The sequence below is a fragment of the Xiphophorus couchianus genome, chromosome 4, assembly GCF_001444195.1.
Source record: "Xiphophorus couchianus chromosome 4, X_couchianus-1.0, whole genome shotgun sequence".
In the NCBI taxonomy this organism is placed as follows: domain Eukaryota; kingdom Metazoa; phylum Chordata; class Actinopteri; order Cyprinodontiformes; family Poeciliidae; genus Xiphophorus; species Xiphophorus couchianus.
The window spans coordinates 17,207,554-17,226,149 of record NC_040231.1 but is presented as its reverse complement, the minus strand read 5'-3'; the positions used below and the strand labels follow the sequence as shown (position 1 = coordinate 17,226,149).

The window sequence follows — 18,596 nt, the reverse complement described above, 5'->3', positions numbered from 1 at the left end:
TTTGTAAACCAACCCTATAAGCAGGTTTAACAGCAAGAAAGTTGAGGTTTTGAAAGAGGCCTTTGTTTTTACTGATTATGGCATTCTCCTTGTGTGATACTCTGGCAATGAGAAAACCTTTTTATTATAAGCCATAAATTAGGGCCAGACAGACAAATATAATTTGGCACTGATAAGGAGTAGAGTTGTTTTCTAAATACTAGCAGATTTCAGCTGGTTTAAAGGCTTTAGTGCCTTTTTTTTTACTTTTTCTTCATGTGCTCAATACTGATTTTATGTGTCATTCAACTTTATTACATATCTGATTGATTGAGTTTTTTGTGGATTACTTGTTACCATGTGAATTTCACGTAAATATCCATTAATAAAATATATTTACAAAGGACAAAAATTGACAAATTCACATTATTTTTCCCCACTGTACATCTAATCTACACAAAGTCTCAAGCAAATACACACATGGTGCTACAACTTCATGTTCAATGGTAATTTTGTACTATAAGAAATCTGCAGCTCAACACTTTCTCGTGGTTCATGTGGTGGGTCAATATGATCAATGTGTTCATGGTCCACCAAACCAATAACACACCTCTCCCAATCAATGTAATGGGGGCTGAGTGTTAATTGGGACAGAGTTAAAGGAAGGTGGGTGATGGAGCTCAAGTGCTTTTTGCAGAAGCATCAGAAATGCAGCGATGAAAGCTGCGTAATGTCGACAACATGACCGCTTGCTGAATTGATTGGTTAAAATCTTTTTAAGCAACAAACAGGACCAGAGAAACACGTGTGCAAATACAACCTTTGACGAAGAATGTATTTAACAGAACATCTGTTTGTCCAGGCAATCACTCTGTTATTATCAGTTATTATTAAGCAGTTGTGTAAGTGCAGTCATGTGTTCCCCTTTTTGAGGAGGTAATCAAGGCACTCTCATAAACGATACTCCCTATATTTTCTGCAATATCTAATCTTTTCGTTTGAGGTTGTATGTTCTGCGGCATTAATTATGAGCAACAGAGAGTAATCCTAAAAAAAGAGCAGAAAGCAAATATTTACTCCTTGAAAAGTACTGCAAGTAATGCAGTGAGAAAGTTCCCTTGACAATGATCTCAGTCATGCACAGAGGTTTTCACAATAGAGAAGCAAGCTTCACATCCTACTTGAAACAGGGCACTTCAAAGACTGAGCAGATCAACTCAGCAGCAAAGCCTCCAATTTATTTGGTGGGAAGGGGGAAAATGCTAAAAATTGCGATGAGAATTAAAGTGGGAAGTTGTTCTTGTAGTTGTTCAGTGATGCATCATGCATTGTTAAAAATAAGACTGCCACAGTTGAACATTCGCACTTCCTTTCCACACCATGCACCTTTTGATGGTAATCTGGGGGAACTTCAACTGAAGAAACGAACAAATTAAACAAGAGCAACACAAGAACAGAGACAGCAAGGAAGGAGGTGGAAGGAGAGGCATTTCAGAGTCAACTGTTTACCCAGCTTACTAAGTGTATGCTTGTTTATTTCTGGTGAAAAGCTGCAGCTGACAACTAGAAAAAGCATGTAAAGCACAGGAAAAACCTGCCTGACAGATATTCTGTCTGTCAGCTAAATGGAAGTAGGAAATGATGGTAGAGGAAACAGCCTCCACTAGAGTAAAGGCTGCTTCCCCTGTGTTGCCTGTTGTCTCACCCTGTTCACGCAGGGCATGAGGTTCATCTAAATGGCATCCAGCCCAGAAAGCAGCTGCACCACACAAGGCACAGCTAAATTCCAATATCGCTGTGAAAGTTTGGAAAGCAGACAATCAATAAAAACAATTTAATTTGGACTTTTTATCATGAATATTACAATACATCTTTTACAATTCTGTGCTATAATTCAGTTTACTGTGACTTTCATTTATTTACCATAAGCTGAAAAACCAAATATTAGGTAGCAACAGATGGTTTTCCAAGAGTTATGGTACAATGTGGTAAAGATTAACACGGCTTTGCTTTGCTCTCTCCTGCTTGCTCACACAACAAGCCGAGTTGTGTCAGAAGAAGGTTTAATGTGAGAATACAAAAAACCTCCAAAAAAACAAGATATCCCCAAATGAGACCCTACCTTCGGTCCAACCTTCAAGCCTTTAAATTACCTGTGATGACACAAAGGTGGCGGGAGAGCAGTGGGCCCATTTCAACTGTTTACTGAGGCCAGTTCATGAACAGGTCAAGACCTCCCCATTAGGAAGCAGGTCAAAGCCACATAACTCTTTAGCTAAGGTGAGGGTCGGTGTTATGCTCTGTCCAGTCAGGGTCAATCCGAGGTTTCTGGCCGGTGAGGTTCATGGCAATACAATAAAGTAATCAATCTGGGTGCTGGACCCTGGTCAATAATATACTCCCAGATTGTGCAGGGTCACCACCTGTTCCCTGTCCTCTCCTTGGACTGTCCTGGCCTATTGAACTGGCAAAGGCTCAAATTGCACTGTTCCAAGGGAAACTGAAAGTCCATGACAGAAAAACCATAAATGTCAAATCCCAGTTTGTTACATGATATTTATACCAATTGGAAAAACTACATCTATCGCACAAACTAAAATGTTTATTGGTACCTAAGAGGATAGTACTTCCTCCATAATTGTGTTGAGCTTTTTTGTGACAAACACTGTCAGAATTGTTTTTCCCCTCCCCTCTCTGTCCTTCTTTCTTGCCCTCTCGTGCTTGCTATGAATGGAGGTAGACAGTATCCTTGGTGACAAGTAGGATGAGGTAGTGATTAATTCTTGGCTGGCCTCCCTCTCAGCTTAAAGGCAGGTATAAGGTTTCCAACAACTCCAGCTGGCCTTTTAGATTCAGTGAAGGGCCAGAGTTTCAAGCAGGTTAACTAACATTGTCTTCTTTCCCTGTCACCTTTATCAGTCTCTCAGTGGTGCTGTTAACATCCCTTCAGCTTCCTAGGAGCTTCAATAAATTCCAGTAAAACCAATTCTTAGTTCTCTCTCTGCTTCCTGGCTGGCAGGTACTGCACTTTGTCTCAAAGACGAACATAAAACTTAAATGATGAGATGAAAAATTACATCTAACAAGCTAATGAAACAACACAGACTTGTTGCCAAACCTCTTCTCCATTGCTGACTGCTTCCTTTTCTATTCTCCCTCCTATTTTCCCTTCATCTCAACAGCATGTCATGTCATTAGGCAGTATAATCAGCATCTTATTTGCATGCATCTCCTTTATTTTATTGATTGCTACTCATTCGTTAAGATTCAGGGTATATAATTAATGACCAACCCCCTGGTGCCACACCCTGGGGACTGCTAATTCCAGTACATACCAAAAGGATTTCAGCATAGGGTACACAAGTGGGCTTGTCACACATTGGGCACTGGGCCAGTGTCAGTCCCAGTCCCTTCCCTGCCTCCGGCTGTCCTTGGTCCCAGCCAGCTTCTTTAACAAGGAAAGCTTTCCTGGGCCACGTTAACTAAAAGGACAATTATCCAGAGAACAATGATGCTTTTCACAGGGCTGTTGTCATTAATGCAGTGGATCTGGTTACAGCAGCCTGCTCTGGCTAATTAATGAATGCTGTCTGTTGACTCTCATTGCTTCTTAATTAAGTAAGATTCATTTCAAAATGGGGTGGAAATATCTTTTTTGGAAGGAGGGTATATCTTTGACTTTGCTTCCTGTTCAGCTTTGGTTGTAAAACAAGAATGGAGGGGGGAGGCAGGTACCTCATCTTTTTGGAGATGAGAACCACAAGTCTGTATGCCACAAATTCAATCTGCAAGACAATGTCTTTTTGGAGAAGACTGACTGACAGATACATCGAATACTGTAGGAAAAGTTGCTTTCCACAAAGACAGCTGACTCTTTCTTTCCAAGTGATGACCTTTTATAAGAATGAGGTCTGTTAGTCACAAGTAGCTCAGCACTGACTGACAGCAAGACGAATACTGAATTAGGGATGTTTATGTATGCATGTATTTGTGTGATTGCAAAAAAGAAAAATATGGACTAAGTCACTGAATGGAATTTTTTGAGATCATTGATGATCAATATGTGCAGAGGTTAAGGTGGAATTTTCACCAATTAAATTGCATTATGTGTCGCCAAGCTAGCTTCTTTCTGCTGGCTGCAGTCCTTCAAACAAACACTTTATAAAATGCATGATTGGTATGGGGTTCCACGATATTAATACTTTGCAAATTTAATATTCAAGAAAAGTCTTTCTCAAAAAGCTGACATCGTTTGACTTCACCTGATGATGCAAATATAAACAAATGTTATTAGTCCCAGATAAGTAAGGGAGTGTTTTAAAGTAGACAGAGTGAGTTAAAAAAATCACCTAAAGACTTGTCACTTTAGACAACAACACATAGGCCTGGATGAAGTCCCCTGCAAGTTTTAAATTGTTTGTAAAGCTGAACTTTACAAACTATCAACTGGAAAGAACTTTAAAGTTGCCATCTGCTACAAAGTTTATTTCACACTCTTTAATGTATATGGACCAAATTTGGCCATTTGTTCTTTAAAATCTAAATATCTGTCAAATTTAAATTGAATACTTATACAAATATTCATTAAAGCACAGTTTGATCATTATTATATTATTATTCTATTTGTAAAAACACACAAACTTACTGATTTTTTGGCATTTGGACCACCTTAAAATTAGACAAACATAAAAGAACAGCGTATGGAATAGTCAAAACTTTACTGAAATAATTTGCATTAAGTATGTAATTTATGAAACATTTACTCTGCTTGTGAAGACAATAAAAGAAAAGTGATTCCTTCTGTTTTTTTAACAGTATTGCTAAAATGTCATTGCATCTCATTTTGATAAAACTAGCACTATGCACAAAGTAGTTCCATGAGCTCGATGTGTCGTCACACTGATGGTGATCACAAATTGCAAGCTTCCAAGGTTGTACGTTCCTGTATTTAAAGGGTGTGTGGTAGCTTAGAGAGAACCAAATATGTAAACAGAGTCACACATGAATGCGTGAATCTGGTTTGGCAACTATATATGCCCTTACTTGCTGGGTATTATGAAGAAGGTTACAGCTGTCGATTGTGATTAAAATGTAAACAAAGGAAGAGTTCGGAGAAAGGGCGAACGTGTGAGCTCGGGGGCTGATCAACTCCACACCCTCCCAAAAGCTGCTGTTCATCACATGATGCTTATAGCAACAACAAAAACATATATATATGGTATATGGGAATTCCTCCTGGATGGCCTCATCCTGATCGCTCTTCCCATCAGCAGCAGTGCTGCTTCTTCCAATTAACCTGCTTTTGGTCTCTTAGCATGAAAAATGTACTGTTTTAAGTAATCCTTGTTTGTCTTCACCATAATTGATTGGGTAATCCTGGTTTAACATGCACTAAAGCCAGTGCTTAAGAAACTATTAGAAGCTTAAAGAGGCAGGATCCGTCTAAAGTTGCCTGCTAGATCTGCATTTGTGTGCCAAAAGGTTGGAGTTATTTGCTTGCCCCTTGTTTTGTGACCCACTTTACATCCAATGTTGTCCTCCGTTTGTTTTAATGTTCAACATGCTTCTTTATTTGCTCATATGGTCATGTGCCAAGGCTGCACCCAAGTTTATCCGCTGATCTTCATTGGTAAATCTCCTGGCCTTCTTCCATTAACCTGGTGACACAGTTCTGGAGGTGTTCAGACCAGCTTCACCCATAGCCACAGCCCAACTTCACAGATGGAGTGCCAAAAAGTCACCTTGACATAACACATGCCAAGTCACATCTGTCACAAATCAACACAAAACTATCTGCATCAAGAAAGGATATGCTAAGGTGCTGGAGCAAGAGAGAGGCAGACTTACTAAGCATGGGGTCATAATACAATCTAAGTGGCCTTAGGATCAAGCAGCAAGTGTGAACATTGGTGCGCACACATGGCAATCTGACAAGGGGAAGGCTAATTCCTGCTCCTCCTCCTGCCCTGGCTGCTGTGGTTTGTACATGACGCATTAGAAGGTAGGGAGGTCTTTCTTTTTCTCCGTGTCTCACACACACGCATCGTGGAAAGAAGAGAAGGAGAATAATCCCCACCAAGACCTCTGCCCTAATGGGGCCCACTACTGTAATTACAAGGCACAGATTTCAGATCAGGCACTTAAGTAGCCAGTGAAGAGTGCCCAGAAAACAAAAAGCTCTGTAATTATCGTCTGCCTCGTCTCTCCACAGCGCAACTGCAGTTACCTGTCACGCTGCTGTTTTGTCAAGAGTTCGTTGTTTCTTGGATTCTCCCTAATCCATAGCTGGAAGCAGCCCTGGCTGTGCGCCTGTCTGTGCAAGATGCACATTTCGACTCACGAGGGCGAGTGACGACATGGCACAAAAAGATAGCAGAAACCTGAGTCCTCAAAGCCCCACAAGTCATGAATGCATTTTTTTTACAAGAGGAGAGAGGGAAAAAAGGAGGGGGAGTGTTCAGTTTGCTTGAGACAAAAGAGCCATTGTGCAATGAAACTTTATATACATATTAGAAACTCGAAACCCTTAGACTCTGCAAGTAGGATTCTTGTAACTGTGAACGAGATAACGTTACCCACCATTCTATCGTTATGTCCACAAAAAAAGAAAGAAATAGCTTACCCTGTTTTCTGCAAGGATCCTATTTTGTGCAATGGGTTCCTGTTTTTTTTTTCTCTGTTTTTGCAGGGTCATCTAATATCAGTGATAAGAGAGCTGCGGTCTCCAGGCAGTTTTGTGGCCCATTAAGTAACACATTCCCCAGGAGGAGCAGGGCAGGAGGCACAACTTGTCGACAGAGATTTGGACTCTGCATTCTCTTAGCTTGCAGTCACCATCTGCCCAGCCTCTCAGGTGTAACACAAGGATTTTTATGCCCATTCCTATATTTGCTTGACCTGCTTCAAGCTGGAATGCATTCTGTGCATACTTTCAACACAACTTAACCTGATAAGAATGTTTTTTTTTTTCCTTTATCCATTTCAACTTAGGACACTGCTCCTTTTTTACCTGTAAAAGTTTAGAAAAAGAAGTACCTATAGTAAGATGATTTATTTTTTCCTTCTGAATTAATGTGATTATATACAAGATCAGTTACTACAGTTGATCCATAGTTAAGGAATTGTGCTGTGCCTTTAAGAGGAGCCGTTTCTTTCTTCTTCGTTGGTTTTTTTTAGGTGTGCCCGAGACGGGTTCTGTTCTGTTAAAATGGAGGTTCAATAAAAGTTTGGACCGCTACGCTATTCCCTCTCGGTGTTCTGCTCTTTCTCCACCCACGACCTCTTATTCTACGATAACACCGATTCAATTCACATCGTAGTGTTACACTATCAACATGTATTTATTTTTTTTACTAAAAGCCAGAGCCTGTAATGGAAAAAAAACGATCCTTATCTCTGCAAGAATACACACAACTGAGATCAAGTAAGTAGTACATAGTATGCAAACCTAATTGAAATCCAAAAGTCATAACAACTGACTAATAATATGTAATTTAGGCTACAAAGCACCGAGTTTGCTTTGTAGCCTTTCTGCACTGAGCAGAAACATTGCACTGATTAATGTTTAGCACTGATTAATGTCATTACAGAAATTAGGCATGGGCTTCAAGTAGAATTTTCCACAAGTGCAAGGGTAGATAATGCAGATTAACAGAACTACCCGGTATTGTTTAATTGTTCATTTTGTAGTATCTTGTCTTATATGTTGTTTTTTCATTATGCGAATCAAAGCCTTAGACGTTAGCCTCTAGAAAAGGTTTCCCAGTTTGATAAGTTAAGCTAAAACGCTGGGAATCAAAGACATTTTAAAATTACTTAGAGTAGAACATGCAGGGTGTCAGTAGACACTTCCAAGTACAACCACACAAAGTGTATATTACAAGGACTTTATAGGTTTGCTGTATTTATTACTTTTACTTGAAGAATTGAATGTAATTGTGCATTTAGTTTTTACTTTGTAGTCTAAATTTCCCAGTTACAAGTTGGAAAAATAGACAGAAAGTCCTCTGAATTCTAAACTTGAAGTGGAAAGGTGGAAGGTTTCTCACCAACCGCAAACTTCAAAAATCCAATACTACTTCAGCTTTTTAAAAACAAAGTCAAAGCTGTAGTATTAACCAGCTTATTTTAACACTGTATGGTTTGTATCTCACACAGTGCAATGCAACACCTCTTAGTGAATACATTCAGAAAATGGAAAGAAATACACTCTCTTTAGCTATTGCCAAGAGTAGCTACTGTAGTTGTTACCGTATCCTGTAGGTTTGCTGACCTAAAACTGGAACATGATTAAGTTGGGTTTGGTGCTGTGCTCAGATTCCTGCTCTGACTTTAATAGTAAGTAAACTACACTAGCACATGTTCCAGTTCACATTTCTTCCATAATTTTTACTGGGAGTTCTCAAAATGTTTTCACTGCACTAAGAAGTTTCTAATGAAGTAAATATCAGTGCGTTTGGACAAGTCCTTTCTTTGGCTTGTATTAAGCTTTGTATTTACCTTGTACATAGATGATTGATGCAAAAACAATTCTGACTATAATTAAAAGCAACCCATGTACTTTCAGTGGTAGCTGAACTATGTAGCATGGATTTTGAACCATGTTTTGATGGTATTGTTTGGATCTTTGTCAACAACAAATCACACAAACCTTTAGTCAGTGACAGACAGAGTGACTTAAACTGTGACACTTTAGATTTCAACTCTGGCTCACTTTTTACATCATAAAAACATATTGTACAGTGTTTGGACCGGCGACAACTTCCATTTTTACAAGTGCTATTAATACAGTCTTGATGTGGATGATTCATTGTGAACTGGAACATTTTTCCACAAATACATACCACAAAAAAATTATGAAGCAACACACACTTATCTGTTTCAAAACTTTAGTGTACCCAGCTGAACTTGTCATTTCTTTAAACCTTCAGTCTGTTTTTGCTGTGGTTGCCAGAAAAAAGTACCGTAAAAAGAATATTGTTGAATAGAGAACTAAGCACCACTTTATCCTTTAGGGGCCTCATTGGTTTTGCATGAAGTTAGATTAGGTGACGTCCAGTCAAATGATGCAACTGGCGCCAAATCCAATGACCCATTGTTGCAGCCCTTTGCCATGAAAAGATCGTATCAAAGTGTGGAAGTCACAAAGGTACAGGGGACTCAATACCAACAGTGTCTCTGTCTTATCTCTTACTTTATGCTTAGGCAGGACTTGCTTCACAGAGACTGTTCTGGTTGAACTCAAGTAAGTATCAAGCCTAGTTTGTTGTGGTTATCTCAGGCCCAGCAAGACTAAAGAAAAAACAGGGTCCTAAGTTAGTTTTAATAGGCACATTATTTCTACCCCTGACACCCGCACAGCCTCCAATCTCAGCCACTGGCTGTTTGAAGTTGGTAACAGCTGTAGTGGTTCCAGCCTTTATTTAGAGGTCAGCAAGCTGACTTCAGTTAAAAGGAGAAAGGGACTAAAGGGGTGAGAGAGAAAGAAAGAAGGCAGGAGTAGGAGGAGAAAGAAAGAACGGAGAGCGAGTGAGAGGTGAAAGGAGGAGTTAAAAAAAGAAAGAGTTACTAGTGTGGCGAGGGATTAGCTGAGGGAGAGGTTAAAAGTTTGTGGAGCTGCATCTGGCCTCCTGCCTGCTCTGTTGTTTATTGCCGCCGGCGTGAAGATCTGGTGCCAACATTAACCGCACCTGAACCACACTACGGCACACGCAAACACATAAACACACACACACAGGGACAAAACAGGAAGAGGCTTGCATGTGCACTGCTTGCACTTTACACCAGTGCTTTGGCAAGATTTAACAGTGTACTTTCTACATCAGAGTGTGTGCAATTATTTGTGTGTGAGCGCATGTAAGTGTACACGTGCTCCACTAGCAGATGCCTCGTCATGTCTTCTCACATGTCGATCCTCTGTTAGTTTTATTCACTTCCCATCCTTGTGCTGTGTCAATGTGGATGGCTGCCAACCTCGTCTCAGCTAATTCTTCCTGAGTCACTTAAAACCTTGCTTGACAATGTTCCACCTCTGCTAAAACTTCCACATGCTCAACAAACACAAGAAAGAAAATCCTCGTTTTAGGAGTACTGTATGCCATCATCTCATCATCCAACACAGACTGGAACAGAAACATGCATGGGGGTCATTGTGAGCTGAAATTATGCACAATGATGCCACCCACAACAAACCCATAAGACAGACCCTTCTCTGTTCGACTTCTCTCTTTCACTGGAATTTCCCATAATTTAGTGCCAGTTTACACATTACAGCACATGCAATAAAGACGTGCACCTGCACACACACGCACACACACACACACACACACACAAAAGTGCAGTACAGAAAGAGCTTGGAGGTGTAAAGATTTTTCAGAGTTGATTACAGGTTAGTCCTTTTACCCCTGGCACTATTGACAAGGCTGGCAGCCAGTAAGACCTGAAAACCAGGACTGATATTGTTCTACTCTCCACTTTATCTTCTCTCTGCTGAACTCAGTCCTTGTCTTCTAAACTTCAGGACTGGAATGTTGCAGCAGGTCATGTTCACAAGCACATCAAAAGTGATTAGGTGCAAGCCCCAAGGATTAAGATGAGTGTGTAGACCTTCACATCTTAGGCTAACCTCTCCAAAGCACTCGGCTTCCTCCTGCCACAACAGTATCCAAGTTCATTTTGGCCTGACACAGGCCCCTCCTTTGCTTATGGAAGTAATACCAGATTACAGAGCAACTGTTGTTAAATGTTGATATAATGTGTTTTTCTTGTTCTTTTCCCCCCTCTCACTGTTTGCACAGCTGTTCTCTAACAGCAGGTCATCTCACGGTTCTTCTCTTGTATGGCTTACTTTGGGCAAAACTGACATATCACTTCAGTTTAATGCGCTTGGACAACATTCATGGCTGTGAGAGGAAACATTTTTGATGAAAGAAAGTGTGGAATTTAAGTTATACATGTGTATCTGGCAAATATTAGCTTTTAAAGTTAAGTTATTTTCTTCCAAAATAGCGCTTTGAGAGTTAACTTATCGCTCTGACTCAGGTGTACAGGGCAAGTCCAGACAGGCGACCGGCAACTCAGAACACACCAAAAGGGATCTCCACAGCACCACAAAAATGGTGATATTTCACTGGAGCAAGAAGGTCTAACCAAACAAAGTGAGGAGAGAAAAGAAAAACACCTCCTTGACAGCATTTTTGTCTTTGTTGAATCAAAGCAAGAGACGATAAAAGAAACACCCAACAAAACAACCATTCATAAAAAAAATTAAATAATAAAATACCACACTTGGGTGCCTGTGGCGAACAAGGGAGGGGAACAGACTGAGGAATGGGTTCATGGGTCAGTTAGTGAACAAAGCAAAAGGTAGATTTACACAGCATTTTAACAGAAGCCTGTGCTCTATCTGTCTTACTCCCCGCTCCACCTTCTCTCTCTCTTTATGTGTACATGTGAGGAACCAGCAGGCTGGAAGCTCTCCCAGGACCCAGATGCGCTCTGTCAACACCGAGATTCCAGAGAGGAAGCAGGGCTTTACAGCAGCAAGCAGCGCACACACACAGCCAGAACCTGCAAAGACCGGGAGCCAGGAGAGAACAACCTGCTCCATGTAAACACAGACCTCCCTGTCCTCTGCCTGAGCCACTGGTTCTGCTTCCTCACCCCGAATGGAGCAAGCTGCAGCAGCAGCAACATAATCCTGGTGGTGGTGTAGTGAGCCACAGAGTTCCTCCTGCCTCGCTGGGCCCCTTCTCTGCCTGCCACCGTCAAGAGGTAAATAGCTATTGGCTGCTCAATAAGTGGCTTCAGTGTGTTGGAGTAAGGGGCCTTTTTTCCTCCACACTCTCCCAGACTTGACAAGCATGTATTGACAGAGCAGTTACACACTAACCCATTGGGGGAAATCCTCCACATTGTGCCCCAGGCAGCTGATAAATGGAACTCATACAGTACCTGTAAGCATGATCTCCTAGGCGTGGGCCTGGAAAGGTGCATTTTCGCATACAAGCAGCTCAATATTACAATACTAATGCAGACATGTAAGGAAAATGGGGGTTTTAAGAAACATAATGTGATGACCAATAGCATGGAGGGAAATGGGAAAGAAGAGAAGGCATCACACCAAAGAATGTTGATGTTTCAAACACTGATATTCTGGTATAATATTTCAGCAAAAATGATTAATGAAAACTATGAATAGAATCCAATATGTGCAATGTGTTATGGTTACCTAAATACTAGCAGTGTAAGTTTGGAAATGTCAGTTTCAAATGAATAAGAGGATCACATGGACAGCAATAGTCACTACTGTCCCTGAGAGAAGCCTGGTCAGACAGGTGGCGTCAGCACTGAAGCCACCAACATTGAGGTGGTGCCAAGTCCCCTCCTTCCCTTCAACTCCCTTTCATGTTCGACCCACTGCTGATAAATAGCTACGGGTGTAGCACTTGCTTTCACTTCGTGATATGATGTCAGTAACCTTCATTGATCTGTTGGAGGGTAGGCACGCCTTATCGCTGCCTCTCCCCGTGTGATATACTGTGATCCAGGACCCTGACTGCTTTTTAATACACTGCACTTTAGGTAACCATGTCGCAGGCTAACCACCTCAGCGACTAACACCTGAGGCCATATTTTACGGCAGCACTGAGATGGCCACACAGATTATGGAGAAACTAACTATGGAGGAGCTTGCCAGCCAAACGAGGACACTGGCTAAAGCAGGAAAGCAGAGTTGTGACGAATTTTCTGGTTTGATTATGTATAATGGTAGACCTTTATGGGCCAGGAAGAGTATACAGAAGAGAGTACGACTGAAAAGTCGGACTCTAAAAAAGATATCTTGTAAAATAGAATATGATATTCCTCATCAACGAGATCAACCCATTGCATTTGCCCCTAAATCTTTACAATCCTCTCTTGCTTCCAGTTGGATCCTTTCAATCCAGTGGCTTTGTTCAAGGAACTACCTGTGCTGTGTTTTTAAGTCTAATCAAGCACCTCTGTCAGAACATAGAGCATGTGTGTTGACAGAGCACAAGACTCTATGCAGGATTGAATTAGTGCTGACAGATACTTCCTCCCACCAGATTTATACATGTACCTACTCAGAGACAACAACTGAGCTAATTGGCAGGAGTTTTATCCACATTATTTGAACCCTTTAGCAAACAAAATAACAACAAAGTTGCCATGTATCATATTGGGCAATGATCAGTTTGGAATAGGGTGGATTACAATTACAAAATCAGGGCAGTGATTATGGTAATTAAGAAAAAATGTGTGCAAGCTCAAAGTCATTCATATATATATATATATATATAAGTTATTTATTCTATATAATTAATACACACCGAAGCACAGTCCAGCCAACAAAAACACCCATGTATACAGATTGGAGAAGGCTGCAGATAAAGAAGACTGGGCAACTAGCAAGAGAATTATCCCAACTATTGATTTTAGCTGTTGGGTATTACAGAAGGAAACAGCGGGTTTATCAGGCCAAGATCCCTCTGCACTTTTACTAACTAAACGAGTATTTTCCGGGCTTATCAGGCAAAAAGCCTATTACTGATGTTCTCAGCCTCCCCCACAAGCAGACAAAGGGAGACGTTGGCCACCATTATGTAGCCATTGCATGGGTTGGATTATGTCACACTTTTGGAGACCTGCTATACTTATTCAACCAATCACAAAACCAGAAAGATGCTAACATAGTCTTCTTTAACATGACACCCCTCAGGGGTATTGCACACTTTATTATATTTATGTATATTTACAGTTATCTGCTAATGGACTTGTGACCTCCTCAACAATCTGCTCTCCATCTTGCTCTTCTACTATCTCTCTGTATCTTTCTCTGGGTCAATGTCATTTTCATGGCTTCTTTATATGAGAAATACAGGCAGAGATAATGGAAAGTGCTATAATCCCTGAGTGGAGCCTAATTCTGGTTTTAATCACAAAGCATAAAAAGTATGTGTTTTAATTAGGGACTGCAAAGATACCTGTGGAGGTACCTCTAATGATGTCTTATCTATGTTCTAGAAATACAGGCTGCTCTGTATCTCCTGGTGTGAATTAAAACTTCACTTGTTGTTTTAATCTGAAATTATACTCAGACATTTTGAATGAATACAGATTTCCCAATATTAATAATGAACAAGAACCGAGACAGAAAATCTCCCCTCTGCAATTACTGTGGAAATCCATAAACTGATCAATGCACAATCCCAAGGATTGTCTTAATACATATAAAATATGGACAATACTATATGCTTGTACGAATGTCCGTGAATGTGTTGTGCTGTAAAACAATCTCAAGGAGATGAGATTATAATTGAAAAAAAATAAAACATAAGGTTTCATGATTTGCATTTCTTATCACAGACAAAGAGTGGGCAGAAAAAATGTTATTGACAAACTGCAAAACAGAACAAAGTCATAAAGAAATGAAACAACATCCTACTGGATCAACCTAATTAAAAATACATTGAAACTACTATGTTGGTACCGCTTAAACTACCAGAAAAAAAACATTTATCTAGTGAGTGTGAACAAAGTTGTCATGGTCCATTCTACAGGGGATTTCATGAGGTAAACCACCAGCTTTGGTGAGGAGTGGCACTCATTGTGACATTGGAGGAGGATGAAGATCCAAGTTCAAACTTGGCATCATCAAAGGGGAGGCGCTTAACTGCCAACTGGCCTGCCTTTACGTCTCCAAGTCAGGCCTGTAATTTGCTTGGAGCGGAGATAAATCTTATCTCAGAGACCTGATTAAGTTTTTAATTTACACACCAATCAATAGCCCAGGTCTATTGGCAATGTGTCTAAAACTCTATTTACCAAAGGATTCCCTGCTATCAATTGATCAAGGACCCAGCAGTCATAAATTATGGGAACATGTGTGTGCGTGAGCGAGAGAGAGAGGGAGGGAGACACAGAATAAAACGAGAAAGTACGGGAAGAGGGAGAAATTGAAAGAGGCTGAATATATTTGGCTGATTTTTAGAGAATAATGCAAAGATAAGCTGCTAACACCTGGTAGCACGTGACCTGGGAGCAAGACACACACAGAAAAGTCACTTTAAGCTGCTTTTAAATGTCTCCCCAAACATCATCCAATGACAAGAAGCTGAGTGACTTTCCAAAGACTCCCACCCAGCGTGGCCACGCTAAATATCTGGACAAGTGAGACAGACACCCCAGCATTTCCGGCCCTTCCTGCATGAGTGCCATTAGCTGTTTACAGAGTCTACTTTCCCAACAGAATAGTAAAAGAAGAATTTGCAGGGTCTGGGATCCACAAACAGAGCGACTACATATGGCTCTCATGCTGTGGTTTATAGAATCCTTCCTGGAAAAAGACCTGTCTTTATTACATCCAGGATCAGAGGTTTCATGTTGATTCATGCAGTCTGAAGTTTAAGATTTGACTTGTCAGAGCTGCAAAGGTGTGATTCTGTTAGGACACGACGCCACTTCATTTTTACAAACAGTTAGAGGAGACAGACACAGTCCAGCCCCTCTCTGCTATTCCCATATAAAGGAAGTGAAGGGAAGGGAAAGAAGGGCAAGCGTTATCACCGTGGAGAAAGTGTCGTCATGGCGGTTCTGCTCTGACCCTGCTGACTCGCCAATTCCTTTACATGAGATCATTTTGGACAGCTGACCTCAATATCACTGTGCTCTGAGGATGAAACAGATACAGTGGAACTTCTTAGTCCCTGTGCCCTGCTGCCAAAATATTAGCAGGATTCACATTTACAGTTTTTTTCCCCAGCACAAACATTAACAGGAATTAAAGGAATTCCCAGAATAAAGTGAACCCTTCAACTTCCTCCCCCATGGTTATACCCAGTATAAAGTAAAAAACAAAACAAAAACAAAAGCAAACTATTTTTATAGTTGTGAACAGGACAGGCAAACTGCCATAGTACATTTCCGGCTTGTACTTAAAATTACAACATACTGTACAATCATAATGCAGAAAAACAATTTTGTAACAAATGTTTAGGCGGAAGTTCTGCACTACTTTATCATTAGTGGAGAAGCTGTCTGGTAAAATCAGGCATAAACATGTGTCAGAATTACATGTAATTATAGTTGGAAAAACTTCCGCATGAGAGTATGAATCACCTCTGCAGCTGGCTGGCGTGGCAGGAGAAAAAACAGTACCCTGCTATCCTCACCTTCAAAACTGCAGAGGGGGAGGGGTGCAAGCCACGGGAGACGTGCTGTCTAAAGAAGACAGACAGTCTCATACGAAGTCAGAGCGGCCGGCTTGCTGGTCCTCTGTTGGATTATCTAAAGAGCCACCGACGGATATGTGTAATCAGCCCCATCCCCATGTTTCTCTCTCACTCTCTGCCTCTCTGGCTAATGTCTCCGCCTGATTCGATTGAGGCAATTAGGCAGTAATCTATAGAGCTAGGGAGTGATGGAAACATTTCCCACTGTCCTCCTCATGTTTCTCAGAGCTGCTATAATTAGCTAACTTTGTTTCTCATTAAACATCAAAGGAGTATTTACATACCCAGATCCAATTTGGCTCTATGGAGCCCAGCCCATTTAAACCATTGTGAAATCCTGAAACATGTCTTTAAACATAGCAATGAGGGAGCTGCAATTTACCATTAATTCAATCAAAGACATGTTTAAATAAGTAAGGCACAATGGATCTTGAGGTTACAGAGTACAAGAAGTAAAGACAAAAAGGCAAATTTGTGTTCAGGAAACAGCTTGGATGATAAGTTTAAAACAGTGGGTTGTTGGAGAAACATTAACTTTATAAACGGCCTGTGTTAAATTTTATTTGTATCTACCCAGCTTTTTATAGAAATGCATACATTCATTGTTCTAACCTCAACTGAGAGGGTCTGTTGCATAGTGAAAAGAAGTTCACTAGATTCCTAGAGTATACAAGATACCTTGAAATATGACACAATGTAACTTCTCAACATCCATCCCAGCAACTCAAAGCTAATCACTTCTGACTAAAGATGAGACACACTGTGGTGTGCTGGACATACGTACACTATGCATACGGTGAATGGACATTGAATATCCAGACTATTTCCTGCTTTGCAATCCTTAATAAGCATACCTCAGAATGACTTAACTCATAAAATATACATCCACATATAAATATGCAAATTAGTCCCACCTCTGACTTCATGGTTGTCAAGGCGGCAGCTGCTTTCCCTTAATTCCACTTAAACATACTCCATCTTTGACGTGACAAGTATAACAAAGATTTGCACCACATGAGCTACTGATATGTTGCTAATGTTAAACAAACAGCTTTCCCCAGCCACATTAGTTCCTACTCCGCAAGTCTATGAGACTGGTCCCCTAAGTGTGTTTTATGATCAAAATTTAGGCTGTCTTAATTTATGCCTTCTAAGATTGTTCCCACAGTTCCTGTTTCAAGAACATAAACCAAGGGATAGACAGCACATTTTGTTCATAAATAAAAAGGTGAAACCCCTAAAAGTTTGATGTTTTTGTATCTTAGCCAGTAATTAGCATGGTTGCCTCCTAGCAAGGACATCCCAATGAAACAGTCTTAAGTTTGCATGTTCTCCCCATGCATGCTTGGGTTTTCTCCAGCTATTCTGGCTGCAACTCAAAGTTCAAAAGCATGAATGTAATGTTGACTGCTCACTCTAAATTGCTGGTAGGTATGAGTGCAAGCATGAATGGTTGTTTGTCCTGTGTGTCACTCACTGGTCACTGGAGATAGGCTCCAACACCCCCATGACCCTGCAAGAAGTGAGCAAATACTGGTAACTTCATACAAACAGATACCCACATTGAGCACACATAAACAGAAAGGCAGACACAGTAATGGAGAGTCCAGGTAATTCAAAGAATTCTTTAAGTGGAAATACAGACGCCATATTTCTCTCAGACATAAAAGGCAAATATGTCAATGTGAAATGTAAATTATGCCCCCAGAACAATGCCGTTACTTATTAAGGAACTTAAATCTCACAGAGCAACTCAACATCACATTTCAACAAAACTAGTCACCAAGACTATGTTTGTCTTGGTGATTAAACTAAGACAAAACTAGTTTATCATCAACACCGCAGGGCAGAGGTGATGATGCTAGCAGGTACAATCAAAACACCTAGCATGAACTCGGTGAATGAAGGAGATGGAGCAGCACCACCCAAGCAATTTCAGCTTGATTTCAATTCACATTTCATTTCAAATTAGGATCACATGTAATGGACTCAGCATGGATAAACACTATTAAAGAGAACTTCACTAAGATACAGTTGATGTGATAGCTTGGCTTATGTAATTAGCACTGCAATGTTTGGCACGTCCAACTTAATTTTACACATATTTAATAATCAGTTGCAACCTGTTGATGTGCAATAACTATCAAAAACTTTTAAACATTTACTTTGTTTTATTGTTTTACTATTACAAATGTAGAAATAATTTAATATATAATTATGTTTGTAATTGAATTGGTATCTTGTTTCAAATCACACAATAACATTTGAATGGTCTAGATTAATGTACAGGGTTTCCTGTTTTTAATTTGTTCTGTTAAGTATGTGTTTATTGAATACTCAGTTTTATAATAAGCATTTGAACGT

The 18,596-nt window shown here is 40.3% G+C and overlaps 1 protein-coding gene across 5 annotated transcripts in view; it reads right to left on the bottom strand.

Annotated features, from left to right (window-relative positions):
* zfhx3b (zinc finger homeobox 3b) overlaps window positions 1-18,596 on the bottom strand; it is a 221,581-nt gene that overhangs the window by 105,927 nt on the left and 97,058 nt on the right. Inside the window, exon 1 of one of the 5 annotated variants that reach the window (XM_028014077.1) lies at window positions 17,710-17,737. The exons of the other annotated variants lie outside the window; for them this stretch is intronic. The gene's annotated coding sequence lies outside the window, so the exon portion shown is untranslated. Of the gene's footprint in view, window positions 1-17,709; window positions 17,738-18,596 lie in introns of those variants that run through there. 5 annotated transcript variants of the gene reach the window in all.